Source organism: Alnus glutinosa, chromosome 10 (genome assembly GCF_958979055.1).
Source record: "Alnus glutinosa chromosome 10, dhAlnGlut1.1, whole genome shotgun sequence".
Taxonomy (NCBI): Eukaryota; Viridiplantae; Streptophyta; class Magnoliopsida; order Fagales; family Betulaceae; genus Alnus; species Alnus glutinosa.
The window spans coordinates 7707921-7723089 of record NC_084895.1 but is presented as its reverse complement, the minus strand read 5'-3'; the positions used below and the strand labels follow the sequence as shown (position 1 = coordinate 7723089).

Below are 15169 nucleotides of genomic sequence, written 5' to 3'. Positions count from 1 at the left end.
AGACAATTGATTGAACCAATTAATTAATTCTTTTATTGTAGTTGTTTTATTTACTGTGTTATGGTAGGACCTAAGTACCTTAGCACTATTATCAAATAATCTTATCAGTCCCCTAACTTATATCTTTTCATGTTGAATAGCGGGAATTGGTTTATGTGTGGATAAATGCACCCAGGTTGATCATTGTACTGCCGCTTCTTGTAACAAAATATGCGGGAGAATTTGGGGACCTATGAGTAATGCGAAATGTTTAGATTCAAAGAATTGTTTTTGCATTTTCTCCCCAAGAGTTGTTGCGTGACGAGCATGAATTAAACCCCCTTTACCTCATGGACTCATGGATTGCTTAGCCAATGTATTTATTGGGTCTTAACTCTCAAGTAGTTCAAAGAAATAAATGAAATAAGATAAAAAATGATAGAGGGTGGGGGAGATACTTGTTGTTAAGTATAAGTTTGAATGAATAAAGCAACTATTTGCTACAGTCAACAATATTTTATATATAACCTTTGATGGAAAACACACTTTCAAACAACAGATTCTATTACTGATAAATGTTCAGTGTTAAATAGATTTGTAAAACCTAGGAATCCTCATGAGACATTCCTAACTAGCACTATCGTTTTTGTTATCGATCTTTTGATATAGAGTGACAAATCACAACTAATCGAAGATCCACTTGCAAACGAAGGATAAAAGTTGTGTGAGGAAGGAAGAAAAAGTCAAACAACTGAATAACGTTTTGTTTTTTTGTTTTTTTGTTTTTTTGTTTTTTTCAATTTTAAGAGAAGAAAGAGTGTTCATTATAAAAACATCATAAGTCACATGAGTAATTCTAAATGTCACCCCAATGTCCTCATCGTGTCCTCTCTAAATTGATGTGACTTTATAAAATAATCATTGGATTGAAATTCAAAAGTGATAAAAAAAATTCAATAGTGATTTTAAAAGTTGAACACAAGGGGTCCATGGTGGTGACATGTGGAGCCTTAGTCATAGATATAATTCCAAAGCATTTACAAAATGTATTTTTAGACTACAATGTCGTCATAATCTTATAAAGTGATCGTGAGCAAAAAAAATTGACATAAGATCACAATCCACTTGCAAACGAAAGATTTGGATTGTGGGAGGCTAGAATTAATACTCCCATGTTTTCTTTCGATTTATGTATCTTATTCGACTTTTCTAGACATGATATTCCATAGTTTTGTCCATATGCCTCATAAAAGATATTAATTTGAAAACTCAAAGGGGAAGATGATTTTTTTGTAGTATGATGTTTGGCATCTGAGCTACAAAGTTGGTGATGGTAGTAAGATCTTTTTGTGGTATGATGTTTGGCATCCAGATGGGTATCTATTTGACGAGGAAGGATACCAAATTCTCTATGATGCTGACAGATCCATTGGACCTTGGGTGTCCTCGATTATTAGAGAGGGAGAATGGTTCTGGCCTAGAGCTAGATCTAATCAATTGGTGCAAATCCAGAGTCGGTTTTTTGAAGTTAGAATTGGGGGGGGAACCTTCTGGTTTGGAAATCCTCCACTGGCAAGTATTCATGTGCCCAGACTTGGGAGATGCTTCGAACTAAATTGCTGGAGGTAGGATGGCATAAGATTGTCTGGTTTGAGTTGGCAATTCCTAAACATGCTTTTATTCTCTGGTTGGTCTTTCGGAATGCCCTAAGCACTAAGGAACTGATGTGTTGTTGGGGTTACGTGGGCTCTACTCTATGTATAGTCTGTTTTACTTGTCAGGAAAGTAGAGACCATCTCTTCTTTAATTGTAGCTTCAGCAAGCGTATCTGGAGGAGGGTTATTACTGATTGTCTGATATGGAATCCACCTGTTGAGTTGGGATTCAATTGAGAGATGGAGTGATGCTCACCTGAAAGAGAACAACTTGCTTGCTACCATTTGCAGGCTCTGTTTTGGAGCAACCATTTATCATATTTGGAGGCATCGTAATGATTTGCTTCATGGGAATCTTCTTCGTTCTGAGGAGGCTCTGGTGCATCAAGTGAAGAGGGACGTTCGTTTGAGGCTGCTTGCTCGTTGCTTGGCCAAGAAGATTAGGAAAAACCTTCAGCTTGTAGAGAACTGGAGTTTACAACCTTTGCTGTCTATGTAGCTTTGGTTGTTGTGTTGTCCTGTGTGTTTAGTTGGTCTTTTGAGTAGCTGGTTCCAGAGTTTTCTGGAGTGATTATTGACTGTTGAGTTTGGGTATAAAAGAATTTATTCATAAAAAAAAAAAAAAACAAAGGGGAAGATAATTATTTTGAACAACATTTTTTTAAAAAGTCATTACCTTTTTGAAAGAAAAAAACTCCATATTTTAATTATAATAAATATTCTTTGTATTCTTTCTTTTTCTGTATCTTATTATGCTTTAATTTATAGATACAATTTTTCATTATAACTCCAATGAATTTCATTCTCCTATTGTATGATTTCCATTTTATTAACATATTCATCAACTCTTGTAAGTCAAATTTGTTTCCTTCTTTATAACTTATTTTACATTTCTTGATAGAATTCTTCGGTTCTATAACCTATTCCAAAATTTATTTAAATGTTTTAAATCATTAACCTACGAATATCGGGATCCATTTGCAAACAATGATTAGGGTTCAGAGAAAGCCTAAAATGAATGGTGTGTGGGCAACATAAAAGGCATTAGTTAAAGGAAAAACACTTATTTGTTTTCCTTGAAAAATAATCCAGACTTTCTTATATGAATAATTTGCTCTTGATTTATTTTTATTTGTTTGTAATCTTATTTTACCGATGAAGGTATGATTTTAGAGATATGTTAGCTGCACAACAATTTTGCACAACAATGCTAATGTATTCAGCATTTTCATTTTTTTTTTTTAAAAAAAAAAAATGCTGGCACATGAGTATTGTTGTGCAATTATTGTGTAAACAACATATCTATTTTATTATTTCATTGACCTGCAATACCAAACGTCTTAATTTATGGAAAAAAAAAAAAAAGAAGCTAAAAGACTATTATTTTGACAAGTGGTTTGGTTTTGACGAAAAAACTTAATATATTTTTTTTATAATTAATATTCTTTTATTCTCTTTTCATTTCCGTTGTTTATTTTATTACTCTATAAACGACTATTCATTTTTAGTGTGCAAATAACATATCTGTTTTATTATTTCTTTGACCTGCAATACCAAACGCCTTAATTTATGGGGAAAAAAAAAAGGCTGAAAGGCTATTATTTTGACAAATGGTTTTGGTTTTGACAAAAAAACTTAATATATTTTTTTATAATTAATATTCTTTTATTCTCTTTCCATTTCCGTTGTTTATCAATTTTTTCACAAATTATTGTCTATCAATGTCTTCCTTGTTTGTATTTATTTAATTTTTTTTTTTTCCATTTCTAGATATATGTTTTATTTTTGTTGTAACTTTTTCAAAGTGTGTTTTATTGTCTCATATAATTTACTAACAATCATGGTATTTGCTAAAAATATATTAAGCCTGTTCTTTGCTATATATATGAGAGAAATTTGTATATTTTTTTATTCCTGTGAAGTTAAGCTGAAGTGGTATTATATAAGTCGCAATGTCATTGTTATTTGTTGCACTTGCATACATTCATACATATATCAACGAACTATATATTGTATTCGTAGGATGTTGTATTCTTGTGTGACATTATGATATTAAAAAATAATATCATATGATATGAGATTATCTAAAATTTATAGGAAGTAATGAAGTATGATAATATTGATATTAATATTAACTAATCTATATAAATATACATGCTTGATACTTATAGTTTATAAGTTTTATCTTTATATAACCCATTATTTATACAAAGTAACAAATAGATATGATCAAGCTAATGACGAGTTGAGTGAGTAGGTTGGGTCGAGTCAGACATTATACGAGCCAGGCGAGTTGGACGCAAAAGGAGTCGAGCTCGTAAGCCCTCGTCGAGTTCCATTGAGCGAGTCGGGTATATATCACTTACTAATCGAGCGAGTTTCTACAGTAACGAATAGGTTTGTACAATATCGAGCTTGAGTTCGGATCAAACTTAACCGAGCGGATATCGAGGCTTGCCGGCTCGTTTACATCCCTATCTCAAGGAGAAGGAGATGAGGGGTTGTGATTATTCTTGTAGGATGTTTGGTTGTGCGATTTTTTTTTTTTTTTTTTTTTTTTTTTTTTTTTTTGTATTGTTTTGTATTCTTTATAACTTTTTTCAAAATTACAAACACCGGAAAAAGGAAAAAAAAAAAAGAAAAGAAAAAACAAAGGGGTAGAGAAATTATGTTTGAATGGTTTAAAGAATAAAATTAAAATTGAAAAATGATGTTTGTGTGATTGTTGTTTTAAATAAATAAATCAAGAAGTATTCATTTATCACACTCATTTTATACTGACTGAGATAGCATGTTTTAAGCGACTTCTCATGTCAGCCACTTAAAAAAAATTATTTAAAATATGACATGTCAACCGGTATAAAATGGTAAAATTTCCCAAATTTCTCTTTTCCCACCTAGAAGACTAACTTAACTTATATATATATATATATATATGTTATTTTAATGTGGTAAATAAATTTCCCAAATTTCTCTCTAACTTAACTATCAAAAACATATTTAACTGTTTGCTCAGTTTAAAACAATTCTGAAGGGGAATTTTGGCAAGCATGCCCATTCCTAAACCAACCTATCTAAATTTACTCAAGGGGAGCCATTTGATCTGATCCTTACCCCTATTATCTCTAAGTTGATTAGATAATCACATAAAGTCTTCCCATGATTTTGACCAAACCAGCTCAACCCGGCGTGACTAGTAATTTCATTCTTAACCTATAATAAGCCAAAGATAAAACTTACACGAGTAGTTATCATTGTTGAAGCTTTTAAGCAAATTTATGAGCTGGATGATATACCCAACACAATATTATTATATAACCAGAAATTCAAGTTCCAACTGATCACCACATACAAATTATATATACAAATGTCTGAAATGGTTTGTGCAATAGAGTCTCTAAATATATTGGTCTCCCATTTTCATTGCAGTAGCCTTTTTGGCTGAAAATCCTTCTATGCATGCATCAGAACAGACCTCTAGAATTTCTCACTCCAGTCACTTAGAGTTCAGCCTCTGGATATGTACCAATTGATAGAGATCACCTCGCCGTTGCTTAATTTGACAATGGGAGGTTTGTCCTAAATGTTTTAATTACAGAATTAGGATAAAATAATACTAGGGAAAAATATATTTTAGCCCCCCAAACTACCAATACTTAGATTATGGCCCCCCAAACTACCACCTTCTGATTTTTTGGCCCCATCCGTCCATTTATGCCGTTAATTCTAAACAGAATTCCGAAAATACCCCTCCTACACTTTGAAATTCTCACGGTTAAGGGAGGGGTACTTTCGGGTTTTTGGCCAATTTTTGTTAGAATTAACGGCATAAATAGACAGATGGGGCCAAAAAAATCAGAAAGTGGTAGTTTGGGGAGCCAGAATCTAAGCATTGGTAGTTTGGGGGGCCATCCGGAGAATGGGTGGTAGTTTGGGAGGCTAATATATATTTTTCCCATAATACTATAAAGCATTGTAAAAACATTTCCGTAACTAATTACCTCCTGAGCTCAATTAGTGAATAATCAATCTCTGCTATGATTATAGCCTCCTCGTGTTCGGTGGTTGCCACGACTTCTCCAAACTGCCACAGTTTTGTAAGTACTTATGCGATAAGATTACTTACCAGCCTAAGGACCACTACAAAAAAAATTGTTTTTCGCCATTTGCAGTTCGCCACGTGTACGGTCACTGTACACGTGGCGAACTGTTGGCCGCGTGCAAGTGGCCACGTAAATACACGCGGTTGGTCCGGTTGACACTAACTGCACAATTGGCCGCGTGTATTTTAATACGCGCGGCCAATTAGCAGCGTGTATTAAAATACGCGCGGCCAATTGGCCGCGTGTATTATTATACACGTGGCAATATGTTTTTTTAAAAAAAAATAAAAAATAAAAAATAATTTTTTATTTAATTTAAATCTGTATTTAATTATTTTTTAAATAATTGATTGTATTTTTAATTTAATTCTTTACTTTTAGAGGAAAAAAATATAATAACAGAAAAAAAAAAAAAAAAAAAAAAAAAAAAAAAAAATTGAAGAGGAAAACACGTACGAGCAAGTTCAGTAGGGAGAGAGAGAGATACAGAGAGAGAGAGAGAGAGACAGAGAGATACAGAGAGAGAGAGACAGAGAGAGAGAGCGAGAGACAGAGAGAGAGAGAGCGAGAGAGAGAGATACAGAGAGAGACAGAGAGAGAGAGATACAGAGAGAGAGCGATACAGAGAGAGAGAGAACACACTGTGAGAGAGAGAGAGCGAGAGAGAGAGAGAGAGAGAGAGAAAGAGAGAGCAAGAGACAGAGAGAGAGAGATACAAAGAGAGAGAGAGAGCGATACAGAGAGAGAGAGAGAACACACCGTGAGAGAGAGAGAGAGAGCGAGAGAGAGAGATAGAGAGAGAGCGATACAGAGGAGAGAGAGAGCGAGAGACAGAGAGAGAGAGCGATACAGAGGAGAGAGAGAGAGAGCGGTACAGAGAGAACACACCGTGAGAGAGAGAGAGAGAGAGAGAGCGAGAGAGAGAGAGATAGAGATAGAGATAGAGAGAGAGAGAGAGAGAGCGATACGTATCAACCGGATACAAAGGAGAGAGAGAGACAGAGAGATACAGAGGAGAGAGAGAGAGAGAGAGCGGTACAGAGAGAGAGAACATCAGAATATGCATGTATTTAACGAATTTTTTTTTTTCATTTGAAACTACTGTGCAGTGGCGCGCGGGACAATTCCCGCGCGCCACTGCTATCTTCACAAATTCTGGCCGCGTGGCTTTAGGCCACGCGGCCAGTTATCTTATACGTATATATACATAATAAAATTTACTTTTATTAATATATATTTAATAAAAACAATTAGCCATGTGTATTTAATACACGTGGCCATATACAAAACTTAATAAAATTTGTTTTTATTAATATATATTTAATAAAAACAATTGGCCACGTGTATTAAATACACGCGGCCAACTGGACGCGTGTAAAAAATACACGCGGCCAATTGGCCGTGTGTAAAAAATACACGCGGCCAACTGTGATGCGCATATTTCTAGCCACGTGTACTGTATACACGTGGCTAATTGGACGCGTGTCTACAGTAACAGGTACTGTAGACACGCGGCCAATTGTAGAGTTTTTTGTAGTGGACCTTCACCGAATTCATAAATAGTTGTGTTGAGAGCTCAGCCCAGAGATAAGATTAGGATTAACATTGATAATTCAATTTGGGGTAGGTGATTGGATTAGGAGAAAAAATTCAAGGGTAGTGGTGATTATTCTATCTGGATAGGGTTTGTTAGTAGGATTAATTTTAATCTCATTTTATTTGGCAGTCTATATATAAACTCGTTTGGGATCAATAAAGTATGCTGGAGAAATTTTATTAACTCGTTCCTTGTTGTGAGGCTCAGGTTCTATCTGAAGATCGAACCTACCCCAAATAAACCCAGGCCATTACGTGCTTTCATCTTAATGTCAAGAAGATTCCCCAAATGAGATAATGTTTTCTGAAGTAGAAGCTCAATCTCTTCTGCTTGTTCTATTCATAGTCGTTATCAGTTAGTTCCCACAGTTTCCTTTTGACGTTGTACACTTTCTGTACAATAAAACCAAGGTGTTCTGTGCGACTTGGTAGTTGCTTGTATATGGGAACAACATGCACGTACAACACACTTGTAGTTGCTTCTGATTCCTCCACGAGCTCCGTGCTCGTTTGGCGCAACCCACATCGCACCCAGACTGTGTAGGTGGCCGGTGCGGAGCAGGTCGTAGCGCACAGGTCCTCTTTGATAGCAACTTGGGTTGCTCCCATTGTTTAACAGATGGCAGGTGCGGTGCAAATCGCAGCTCATGGGTCCTCTTCAACACACGGTACATCATCTCATGCAGCCCACTCATCTCCAGTGATCTAGGAACACTAGTCTTCTTCTCACTCGGTGTTGCACCGTGGTGAAAAGGCGAACGGTTCTGTGCAGATGGAGCCCCTGGGTTGACAACACACGACAACGTAGAGTCACGGGCAGACAACCTCGTACAGTGCCGCTCCGTTGCAAACGGTGACGCACCATGGTGATCCCTTCGAACTGGGTCTCCCTTTTGACCTCTCTGTTTCCCGCGTGTTCCCCTTCCTTGAAGAACAAATTGCTTCAAAGGTGGCCCTTTCCAATCTGCGCATCGCAATTCGAGCAAAATCCATGGCTGTGTTTATTAGATTGTATTTTTACACGTGTTAGTTATTTCTGTTTCCTTAGTTATGTAGGTTAGTTGAGAGCTTACTCTGTTTTTACTACTTTGTAATTCAGTATAAATACTAAAACAGATAATTGTAATTTTATCTTGATCAATATAGAATTACTGAATATGATTTCCACATTTTCTCTCTCGCACAGTTCATTCTTCTATTCTTCATTGATCACTCAATATCAGAAATCCAATATGGTATCAGAGCTATTCTCAATTGTTTTCTGATTCTTGTTTTTCTTTTCACAATCAAAATTGTTTCTTTTCTACAATTCTCAATTGTTTCTTCTCTATTGAATTCTTCGATGGAAAACCTAACCCTACGTTCTTCTTCTCTGACAATGGATTGTTCGAATCCATTGTTCCTTCACAATAGTGACAATCCAGGATATCCTTTGGTTTCTTAGTTGTTAACTGGCGAGAATTATTACACATGGAGTCGATCCATGCTGATGGCGCTGATTGCGAAGAACAAAGTTCTTTTCATCAATGGAGGTTTGCCCAAACCTGATCCTGCCAGCCCAGAATATCTGCCATGGACTCGATGCAACAATATGGTACTTTCTTGGATTATTAATTCTGTTTCCAAAGAAATTTCTATTAGTATCATATGTGTTGATACCGCTGAGGCAATGTGGAATGATCTTAAAGATCGTTTTTCACAACAAAATGGTCCTAGAATTTTTCAAATTCAAAAGTCTATTTCAGACTTAAGACAAGAAAATTTATCAGTGAGCAGTTATTTCACTGTTTTAAAAGGGTTGTGGGATGAATTGATTCACTATAAACCCTTACCACCGTGCACATGTGGTACTATGAAAGTTCATAATGAATATCTGCAACAAGAGCATGTCATGTAATTCTTGATGGGCTTGAATGAGTCTTATGCCCATACTCGAGGTCAAATTTTGATGCTCAATCCTCTTCCACCAATCAACACAGTATTTTCCCTAGTTATTCAAGAAGAAAGGCAGAAAGAAGTTTATACTGCTATTGGTTCTAGTAACCATAATTCTGCTGCTTTGTTCACAAAATCTGTAACTTCTGATGCTTCTGCAACGCCAAGAAATCGTCCTGTCAAGAACAATTCATTCCGCAAAGACCGTCCTGTTTGTAGTCACTGCGGGGTATCTGGTCATACCATGGAGAAGTGCTATAGATTGCATGGCTTTCCTCCTGGTTTCAAGTTTAATAAAGGGAAAAATGCTGCTGAATCCTCTGCTAATCAAGTTTCAGATTTTTTTGAAACTTCCGGAAATCAAATCTCATCTTCACTGCCATTTACTCAAGAGCAATGTCAGAAACTCATGGCTCTCATCACACCTTCTTCTGAAGTCAGTTCTGCTAATCACCTTGTTGCCAACATGTCAGGTAACTCCTTTATGCCCAATACTGCTCCTAATTTTCTTCATTCTGTTTTCTCCTCCATAACTTCTTTCAAAAAGGCTTTAATATCAAATTCTTGCTCCTGGATCATAGATACAGGAGCTACAGATCATATGATCTGTTCTTTCTCATTGTTTACTACTGTTATTGCTTCTGTTTCCAAACTAGTTAAACTGCCAAATGGAAATTTTGTTCCGGTTACACATATTGGTACCGTGAGATTATCTTCTACACTCATTCTCACAAATGTTCTATATGTTCCATCTTTCTCTTTTAATCTCATATCTGTTAGCCAACTCACCAAGAATGTTTCCTGTTGTTTGTTGTTTTTTGCTAACACTTGTTATATACAGCATCTGCATCCTTGGAAGACGATTGGAGTAGGTAGAGAATCTGGAGGTCTTTTCCACTTACAGTGCACACCTGATTCTTCCATTTCTTGTCTTCCATCTACCACTCACAGTTTTTCTGTCACAACTTCAGTTCCCTCCAGTACATGGCATTGCCGGTTGGGACATCTCTCGGATGCTCGCATGAAACTCCTTAGTTTACAACATTCTCAAATATTTTTTCAGTCAAATAAATGTTGTAATGTTTGTCCTTTGGCAAAACAACATAGAGTAGCTTTTCCCAATAGTCATTCCATTTATGCTAATCCTTTTGATTTAGTACATTGTGACATTTGGGGTCCATATTCTACTGCATCTCTTACAGGTGCAAAGTACTTTCTCACAATTGTAGATGATTGTACTCGTTATACTTGGGTACATTTAATGAATAATAAAGCTCAAGCTCGTTCTCTTTTGCGTTCATTTTTTCAATTGGTTGTTACTCAATTTCAATGTAAGATTAAGTGCATTCGTAGTGATAATGGTGTGGAATTTCAAATGACAGAATTTTTTCAATCTCAAGGAGTTATCCATCAATTGAGTTGTGTTGAAACACCTCAACAAAATTCTGTTGTTGAAAGGAAGCATCAACATCTTTTGAATGTTGCTAGATCTTTACGTTTTCAAGCTCATTTACCTTTAATTTTTTGGGGTGAATGTGTACTCACTGCTGCCTATATAATCAACCGTATTCCCACTCCTATTTTGTCCAACATTTCTCCTTTTGAGAAGCTTTTTCATACCCCTCATTCTTTTTCTCATTTTCGAGTTTTTGGATGTCTTTGTTTTGCTTCTACCTTAGCTCATCATCGTACTAAATTTGCTCCTCGTGCCAAGTCTTGTATTTTTATTGGTTACCCTTTTGGCATCAAAGGTTATAAGGTTTTTGATATTCAAACCAACTCAATCATTGTTTCCCATGATGTTATCTTTCATGAATCCGTTTTTCCTTACAAGACATCTCATTTTCCTCCTTCTGATGATTTTGTTTCCTCATCTGTTTTGCCTATTCCAGTTTCTGCTGATGATTTTGTTTTTCCTAATAATTCAGTTTCTCCTCATACCAATCATATTTCAGATTCTGTTCCTATTTCTCCCACTGATAATGTTTCAGATTCTATTGATAATGTGATTTCTTCCAATTCCAATGATATTTTTGCTCCTTGTGGTGATACTTCTCTTGCTGTTCCTATTCGACAGTCTTCTCGAATTAGACAGAAACCCAATTACCTACATGATTATCACTATCAACTGGTGACTTCTTCCTCTACTTCACTGCAGCCATCTTCCAATCTTGCAGATCAGTCTATACAAGGTACCTCTCATGCTCTTTCTTCTGTTTTATCATATGACTGATTGTCTCCATCTCATAAACATTTTGCTTTCTCCATTTCTACTTCTTTTGAACCTTAATTTTTTCACCAAGCTGTCAAACATGCTTGTTGGCGTGAAGCTATGCAGTCTGAGATAGATGCCTTAGAATCCAATCATACTTGGACTCTTACTCATCTTCCTTCCGGAAAAACACCCATTGGTTGTAAATGGGTGTATAAAATCAAACATCGAGCTGATGGTTCTGTTGAAAGGTATAAAGCTCGTTTAGTAGCTAAGGGTTTTACTCAATGCGAAGGATTGGATTATTTTGAAACCTTTTCTCCTGTTGCCAAGATGACAACTGTTCGATGTCTTCTTGCCTTAGTTGTTGTTCACAACTAGAAGCTTCACCAACTTGAAGTGAATAATCCATTCTTGCATGGAGACTTGGATGAAGAAGTCTTTATGCAATTACCTCTTGGATTTGCTAGTAAGGGGGAGACTCGGGTATGTAAACTTAACAAGTCTCTTTATGGTTCAAAACAGGCATCAAGACAATGGTTTTCTAAATTTTCAAATACCCTACTTCTTCATGGCTTTATTCAGTCGAAGGCCGACTATTCATTGTTCACTAAAACCATTGGTTCTTCTTTCATTGCCTTATTAGTCTATGTCGATGACATAGTTTTGGCTAGCAATGATTCCAAGATTATTGATGAGCTTATTGTGTTCCTAAACACTCAGTTCAAGCTTAAGGACTTAGGTCCTCTCAAATTCATTCTTGGTCTTGAGGTAGCCCGCAGCAGCAAAGGCATTGCAATTTGTCAACGCAAATTTGCACTTGAAATTCTCAATGATGCAGGTCAATTGGCAGCTAAACCTGCTAAATTTCCTATGGAACCAAATGTTCATTTTTCTACTACTGAGGGTGCTTTACTTGAGGATCCTAGGTAGACTACTATACCTTACTACAACTCGGCCAGATTTGACGTACTTTGTACACACTCTCAGTCAATTTATGCAGTCTCCTAGGCAGCCTCATATGCAAGCTGCTCTTCGGGTCCTTAGATATATCAAATCTGCTCCTGGCCAGGGATTATTTTTTCCTTCTTCTTCAGCTTGTCATCTTAAAGCCTTTTGTGACTCTGATTGGGCTACTTGACCGGATACTAGAAGGTCAATTACTGGTTTTTGTGTGTTTCTTGGTTCCTCTTTGATCTCATGGAAGTCTAAAAAGCAACACACGGTCTCAAGATCTTCAACTGAGGCTGAGTACCGTTCAATGGCTGCTGTCACTTGTGAACTCACATGGCTCTTCCAACTACTCACGGATCTTCATGTCATTCATTCTTCCGCTGCTCTTCTTTTTTGTGACAGTAAGGCTGCTCTTCACATTGCAGCCAACCTTGTCTACCACGAACGCACAAAGCATATAGAGATCGATAGCCATATTGTGCGTGAGAAGATCCAACAAGGCTTAATCCGGACTTTGCATGTTTCCTCTGCAAACCAGCTTGCTGACATTTTTACAAAGTCTCTTGGTTCTGTTCTTTTCCATTCTTTATTATCCAAGATGAACATTATGGATATACATTGTCCGTCTTGAGGTGGAGTATTAGATTGTATTTTTACACGTGTTAGTTTTATTCTACACGTGTTGGTTATTTCTGTTTCCTTAGTTATGTAGGTTAGTTGAGAGCTTACTCTGTTTTTACTACTTTGTAATTCAGTATAAATACTAAAACAGATAATTGTAATTTTATCTTGATCAATATAGAATTACTGAATATGATTTCCACATTTTCTCTCTCGCACAGTTCATACTTCTATTCTTCATTGATCACTCAATATTAGAAATCCAATAGTGTTGGTCCTGCAGTTTAGTGGAGCTATGGCAACAGATGGTTATTGGGGGTGACACCGATGGTGGCTGCTGAGAAGGCAGCATCAGACGGGATATTTAAGGGTGATGTGATGATGCAAGGGACGAACAAAGGCTATTTGTTTGAGCCTCGTCAAAATGCTGAATTGGTCTTCAAATTGTTGGACAAACGATCCTTCATCAACTTCCATCCCGTTGCCCTTTCAACAAACATACTATCGATGCTGGCATTGATAGCAAGGATCATTTCTTCAAATTTTTTGCTTATCCGGCTCCATGATAGTTTTAATATAATCCACCTCCAGCTCTAAGTGATCTAAACATGACTCCGACATAACTAGCTCTGATATTATTTTGTTACACGCTCATATGAAAGCGCGTAACGGGATTACTTGGGCCTCACAACAAGGAAGTTGTTGATAAAAATTCTCCTGCATACTTTATTGATCTCAAACCAGTCTATAAATAGACTTGAAAATAAAATGAGATAGATTTAATCCTACTACCAAACCCTATCGAGATACAATAACCCTACTCAAGAGATAACTGCTCGAATTATTTCTCCTAATCTAATTACCTATCCATAATTGAATTATTAATTCTAATCCTAATCTTATTCCCGGGCTAAGCACGTAACAAAGTGTGAAATAAACTTTGAAGAAATCACTTGGTATTCCGCATGTAGTACACATCAATCTAACAAGGAATTGCTATTGTACAAAGAAAAGCAATATGTCAATATCCACTCACTGGTACAACAAGAGTGGAGTGGCCCCAAGCCACATAACCAGCTCCAGCATCTCAGGCAGGTGAACAGGATGCCACATATAACTGTGATTTAAAATTTTCAACAAAATAAACACGCATGAGACACTCCTCATCAGTTTGTAAAAACTAAAAAAGACATGCTCGCAATCAATTTTGATGTCTCCCAAGAGATTACTGGTCATTCAATTACATGTGAAGCAGCAAGGCTTTCTAGACTGAAAAAAATGCTAATTCATGTTTATTGGCCAAACATCAGCTGTGAAGTTTATGAATAAGCTAGTTAATAGTCACCAAATTTTCCCTGTAAATCTGTCAACTATGACCAAATTTAGAAGAGATATGCATGAAAGACATAATTACAGAATCTGTTCCAAAGAATACTCCAAGAACTCCAGTCCTAGCTATATGGTGTGGGCACCCTAATCTGCTAGTATTGTCTAGCATATCGATAGGTATGCTTTCCATTAAAAAAGAAACTGTATTATCTTTGTTAATACCATCATTAAAAACATTCTTGATTCTCTTATATGTTGAGATCAATCTTTTAAAAATAAGAATATAGCGACTGAAAAGTATCAATAAAGTGGGCATGGAATCATTCTAAAAGATGCAAACTTCAGAGACGGGGACTGAGAAAACAACAAACCTTCTCTGTCCAAATGCTACAAGACTTGCCACATACAACAAGAAAAGTGGATTTCATTAGCATACCTGATTGTCAGTAGCCCTACACATGGAAAAGCAGGGCACACGAGTAAAAGAATGATTAAAATTATCATGTAAAGGCAATAAAGCTAAAGATAGAATTACACTTCTATACATAAACTTACAGGAAATCACTGAATAAACTTACAGGATAGCATGTAAAGCTAAAGACACCATAATTACACTTCTATACATAAACTTATAGGAAATCACTGAATAACCAATGTGGGGGGAACGGCTAAAGGGGGATACTAAAAGAAGAACAATGTCCAAAAAAAAAAAATGATCCACATAACTCAAGCTTATACACAGCTGAAAAACTAATTATATTTTGTTAAGTCTCATTGTAGGTGTT

General features: G+C 36.2%; 1 long non-coding RNA gene across 1 annotated transcript; it reads right to left on the bottom strand.

Annotated features, from left to right (window-relative positions):
- Positions 1–5191: 5191 nt before the first annotated feature.
- On the bottom strand, positions 5192–14230 carry LOC133880479 (uncharacterized). The gene is made up of 3 exons (XR_009902301.1): positions 14092–14230; positions 5636–5718; positions 5192–5213 (listed from the first exon to the last, which is right to left on the bottom strand). It is a non-coding gene; the product is annotated as an uncharacterized LOC133880479 (long non-coding RNA).
- Positions 14231–15169: the final 939 nt, after the last annotated feature.